The sequence below is a fragment of the Micropterus salmoides genome, unplaced genomic scaffold (assembly GCF_014851395.1).
Source record: "Micropterus salmoides isolate LMB-PRFRI ecotype aquatic unplaced genomic scaffold, ASM1485139v1 Ms_hic_scaffold_11, whole genome shotgun sequence".
NCBI lineage: Eukaryota > Metazoa > Chordata > Actinopteri > Centrarchiformes > Centrarchidae > Micropterus > Micropterus salmoides.
Window position 1 is genome coordinate 20,080,954 of NW_024040152.1, and position 6,086 is coordinate 20,087,039.

Genomic DNA, 6,086 nt, shown 5'->3' on the forward strand with positions numbered 1-6,086 from the left:
TCACGCTACACATCGATTTTCTCACGCAGTGAAAAACATAACTGACTCCACCCAGCTGATGCGATGCGATCTCGCGCTGTGAGTCGCGGTAAATAGCCTAACTGAAAGAGTTCTTTTGCAAAACAACATCTAAAATCTGAGGCACAGACTGTTTGGTACTGTGAGCTGCACTTTATCTGAGGTGCTGAAGTGAACATTTGTGTGGATTTGTTCTGATATTTCTGTCTGATCAAAAGTGTTTCAAGTAAGTTTCGTTTATCCACCTCCTCCTCTCATCCAGTTGTAGCCTACAGTCCTAAACGGTTCTGTGTCTGCAGACGGTCTGTAGGGGCCAAATCAGCAGAGCAACATCGCAGGCTTATGCGCAGCAGAGTATAGGGCAGGTAAACTGTTTCTCATTAATGATGACGTTATTCTCGTAGTAGTACGGCTTTTTTTCTGGACCTGTCAGAGAACACAGATAACCTATGTGGGAGAGATTCTGAATGTGCAGAAAGTTTTGAACATGAGCAGAAACCTTCTGAAACACACCAGCTAAAGTGCAGGAGTTTCTAACTGAATTAAAATGATTTAAAAGCATTGAGGTGAGTAAAAGTGGCACAGTCATCTTTAAAGAGGTTACTTCCCCAAAGACAAAGGCATGAGAAAAAAAAAAATATATATATATATATATATATATTTAATGTGTATTCAAATATTAATTTGTTAAGTTCTGTGTGTGCAGCATGAAGGGAGTACAAACTTGTTTCATTATACATCAGCCTTGTGTTGTATAATGACAAATAAACAACCTTGTAAAAGTTCAACTACAGGCGAAAAGATAGCATATATCTAAAAGCAACACAGAGTGCTGACACAGCCATATACTCCATTTCAGTTTACATACTTTGACCAATACTTTGCTTAATGTAGTCCTCAAGATTTAATTTGATAGATGAAGTATGTTTATTAGTTCAGTCATAATTCAATTGTATGATTTAATGCTTTGCAGAAATCTCTTTAATGTTTGATTTTACTTTTCTCTAATCTGCAAATCATTGAAGGGAATTTCTCTCTCTCTGTTTTAAGTTAAAGGGAGGAACTGTTGTGGTGGCAGCCCAGCTGACGGTGAGTGTCCTGGTTTTTTCTCCTTTTTATCAGTTTTTCTGCTTTTTTCCTTGGTTTTCTGTTCTCTGCCTGCCTCCCTGTGTTTTCTCCCCTGTGTGCTCTCTCTCCCTCTGCTCCTGAGCCCAGCCAACTACCTGCACCTGCATCTCATCAGCCACCTCGTCAGCCTGCCACATCTGCCAGTAATCACCTCATGACTGCCTGTATTTCAACCCCGGTTCTCCACACCATCCTCGCTTGATCGTCGTTGCTCCATACCCGGTGCCACCCCCACGTTCAGGCTTTCATGTTTCTTGTTTTTTCGCATTTTCCCTGTGCCTTGTCGCTGTCGTCCCTAACCTTGTCTCTCTGTCTGTTTCCCTCCCAGGTACACTCACCCTCGTCCTTCAGTCAGCTGGGCTCATCCACCAGCCCTCTCCTCCTCGGACTTCCCTCACGGCGTCCTCCCTGTTCCCCCGCCTCGCCTCGCTTCCTCGGCCCCAGTGTTCCCTGGCCCCCTGTCTCCTTGGTTCCCCGTGCCTGTGCTTTCCCAACATCCACCTCTTCCTCCACTCCAGTCCCTTTACCCCTTTCTCCCTCAATAAACCTCCTTCCCTCCAAACGTTGCATTTGGGTCCTCTCTGTCCCCACACCTTGCAATCCCATAACAGGAACATAACTGTCACAGTCTAATTTGAAAGATTAAAAAAAAACTAATGACCTTTTGTGCTTTATAATCACACTGCGTAATTGAATATATGTGAGCATGGCCTGGATGAGATGAGATAACACTGAATTTGGAAATGATTGTTAGGGACTCCATCTGTGTCACTATAAGGCTAATGGCCAAGAGCTTCTTTGAAATTGCACACGTTTGTAATAGAACTAAAAAGTTGGTCGAGGTGGCGCTGGATTGGGTGTCGATGAGGGGCCTGGTTTGGAAAATGTTGTCCCCCTGTCCAAAACTCCTATCGGCGGGCCTGGATATAGGTATTATAGTGTAATGCTATGCTCTCTCTTGTGAAAGGATTTAATACCGTATGCTAGCAGAGATTGACACCATACTTGCCCTGAACTGTAAGAGAGGAGTGCAACAAACTTTGTGCAACGTAAAGCACCATGCAGTTTAAGAACCACACATAAAAACTTTTTCACAAGTTTCCTTTTATTTCTGAGTAATTAGCAATTATTCTTTTATCAGTGTTTTTAAAGAAAATTCAAAAAAACGTACAGGAGGCTATATGTTCTCAGAAAACACGTGTGCAACATCCATTCACCAAAACTGCAGTTGCAAAATCACATGTTTAATAATGACTGGCAAATAAAAAAATTAGCACATCTTGCTCAAACCTCTACAGACAATTGTTTTTCTCTCTTTCTCATCACTGCTGTACAGGGTGCAGTGCTGTGACATTCGATCATTACATTTTCCTGGGGGAGCGTGCACAACTATCTGACATGGAGCAGTGAGACTGGATTCCCACCAAAGTCTGTAGACAGCAGTTGGTGTCGCCCTGCATTATATCTGCGTCTTCATCAGACTTCCGGTTTCCCTCATTCCTCCTGTACGGTGCAAACCACGGTCTCCACTTTCAGAGACACATTTCTCTTTATGTAACCTGATTATCGGAGCAGCTGGGACCACCGTTTCCAAGGTTACTGTTGGTAATACACTAAGACGTCATGGTTTGAAATCACGCATGGCACGGAAGGTTCCCCTGCTTAAACCAGCACATGTCCAGGCCCGTCTTCAGTTTGCCAATGACCATTTGGATGATCCAGAGGAGTCATGGGAGAAAGTCATGTGGTCAGATGAGACCAAAATAGAACTTTTTGGTCATAATTCCACTAACCGTGTTTGGAGGAAGAAGAATGATGAGTACCATCCCAAGAACACCATCCCTACTGTGAAGCATGGGGGTGGTAGCATCATGCTTTGGGGGTGTTTTTCTGCACATGGGACAGGGCGACTGCACTGTATTAAGGAGAGGATGACCGGGGCCATGTATTGCGAGATTTTGGGGAACAACCTCCTTCCCTCAGTTAGAGCATTGAAGATGGGTCGAGGCTGGGTCTTCCAACATGATAATGACCCGAAGCACACAGCCAGGATAACCAAGGAGTGGCTCTGTAAGAAGCATATCAAGGGTCTGGCGTGGCCTAGCCAGTCTCCAGACCTAAACCCAATAGAGAATCTTTGGAGGGAGCTCAAACTCCGTGTTTCTCAGCGACAGCCCAGAAACCTGACTGATCTAGAGAAGATCTGTGTGGAGGAGTGGGCCAAAATCCCTCCTGCAGTGTGTGCAAACCTGGTGAAAAACTACAGGAAACGTTTGACCTCTGTAATTGCAAACAAAGGCTACTGTACCAAATATTAACATTGATTTTCTCAGGTGTTCAAATACTTATTTGCAGCTGTATCATACAAATAAATAGTTAGAAAATCATACATTGTGATTTCTGGGTTTTTTGTTTTTTTTTTAGATTGTCTCTCACAGTGGACATGCACCTACGATGACAATTTCAGACCCCTCCGTGATTTCTAAGTGGGAGAACTTGCAAAATAGCAGGGTGTTCAAATACTTATTTTCCTCACTGTATATGACGATAGTACTCTGCTCCATCGTCACTGCCTGAAGAGCCACTGCTGTCATGGCTTGCAGGTTTCACCATCTCAGCAGTCTGAAGAAACCTGTCCACAAAAACTACGGTAAACTTTCTGAAAGTTAAAGTAAACAGTAGCATCAAAGGTTGGGCAATTGTCAGTGATTTGTCACTGTGGAAGAAAAATGATTACTGAAGGTGCAACAACATGCAACGAATGTCATTTTTTTTTAGCTTCGACGCTTCAGTAGTAACTAACAGCGAATAATCGAAGCATCAACAGAGAACCCGATGGGGGGAGAGATAACAGCGATCATGAGTGTGTAAGTCTGTCTGTGTGTGCGTGTGGGAGAAAGAGAGAGGAAAAAAAAATGTTATGTGAACTGGAGCGTTCACTGCTGTGAGCGGAGATCAGGTGTGTGAAAAAAATCCCAAAACTGAACATCGCATGCGTTCGCCAACTCCACAAGCAACCAAAATCAACTTCTCAAAGTGTAAGACGCAGGAGGCGTTACTACATGACAGCCGTGGAAAGACTCAATTCAAATTAAATTCAATGTCCCACCCCCCGACATTATCCTCAACCTTAAGGTGAAATATTATAACATTGAATACAAAGTTAAATGTTAGTATACTATTAATGTACTTACAGGTCACTTTATTTGGATAGTCTGCCTGCCTCTCATTCATTAAATTATTGTGCAATAAAAATGCTCTACATGGTAGCTAGTCTCTGATTTGTTAAGTACTAACTTGTCATAATCATAGCAATTCATGCAGAACAACGAGTTCCACATTTCAAAAGATCGCTGATTGGAGCCTCACTTTATGTTGTAAAGTGGTGGAGACATAAGGGCTCACATTAGGGGTGTGACGACACATTGGGATCACGAGAGCAAGATAAGATATTTTAACAGTATTTTGAATAAATATTCAATACTGAAATGTATCAGTGGGGGTTCCCCTAGAAGACGTTGAGCATTTAACACTTAATTTCTGCACCAATTTATGGTGGAAATGTCTTTATTTATATGAAGGGAAACAAAATTAAGGTGGCAGGTTTATATTCAAAATATAAAAATATAATGGATTATAATGCAATAATCAGCTTTTGGACAATGCACATTTGTTTCTTTATTTCATTTGCATTGCAAGTTTTATTATTGTGCATTGTTTCATTTGTTATTTAACATTACTCGTTGCAAGCTGTTTTTCAGAACATTTTTAACAAAAGCTTTAAAAAGCAATGGAGACATTCTGATTCTGACTTGTGTAAATGACACCTATCTGTCAATATTTTTAAATGTCCTGCCCCATCCAGGCTGTGATTGGTCGGTTCACTAAAAGTGACATTGACGAGTTACATTCACGGCTGCTTGAAAGGCACCCGAGCTTCTCTTCTCCCTCACCGACAGAGATTAGCAGGCAGGCGAGAATGGGAGCAGATGAGCGTCATGTAGCGCCCAGGTAACCAGGTCACCCTAATATATCACACAGGCTAATGTACTGTACACTGTTAGCAATTGATGTAATTTATACAGTAAATCTTACAACAATGTATTGTATTTGTGTTTTTACTGTAAGTGGCAATGCATCATGGGAAATTAATGGACAGTCCTGTATTATTATTGTAACTACACTGTACACGCCGAGTTTTACAATGGTTTTACATGCACCGCGTTGCATCATGGAATCACCGCGATCGGAATTTTGAATTTTTAGGCGGTTAGTTCTAAACGGACATTCGAGAACGGACATCGTTCAAGAAGAAAAAAAAGAAGCAAACATTCTGGGACGAAGGTAAGTTAACTTCACGTTATGTAACTTACCCTTTTTTATATCATATAACGTTATTATTTCTGATAATCTGAGTGGATGGTGACGGTTTCGTCTGCTTTGATTTGCTAACATAAAGTCGGCTGTCCCCTTGTGGTTTAGCTAAATTGGAAATAACGTTAGGGCATGGGCAGAAATAGGTGCTTTTATGATAAGGTAGCTAACATTATTAATGCGCTTCTTCCTCCATCAGTCCCATGAAATCAGGTATGTACTGGTAGTTGCTAACGTTAGCTACCTTGTTCATCACAAACTGATGCTATTTTTAATCTGCCTGAAGTAACGTCAACATGGTTTTTTCACTGTTTGGATGGATCGGCTAGCTAGCGCGACTGTCATTTAGGGCTGTCATTTAGAGAAAGAGCGCCTGCGAGACGAAAGTGAGAGTGAGGTCTGCTCTGCGGTCTTGGCGATTAGTTGAGATACGCTGCCAAATAGGTTTAATCCTAAATAAACTACCTATAACGTTACAAGTAGTTATGTCTCTTGGTATTAATTTCTGCTGTAATTGACGTAATGTGCAAAATGCGCAACCAGATGTTCGAATATATGTGTTTTTT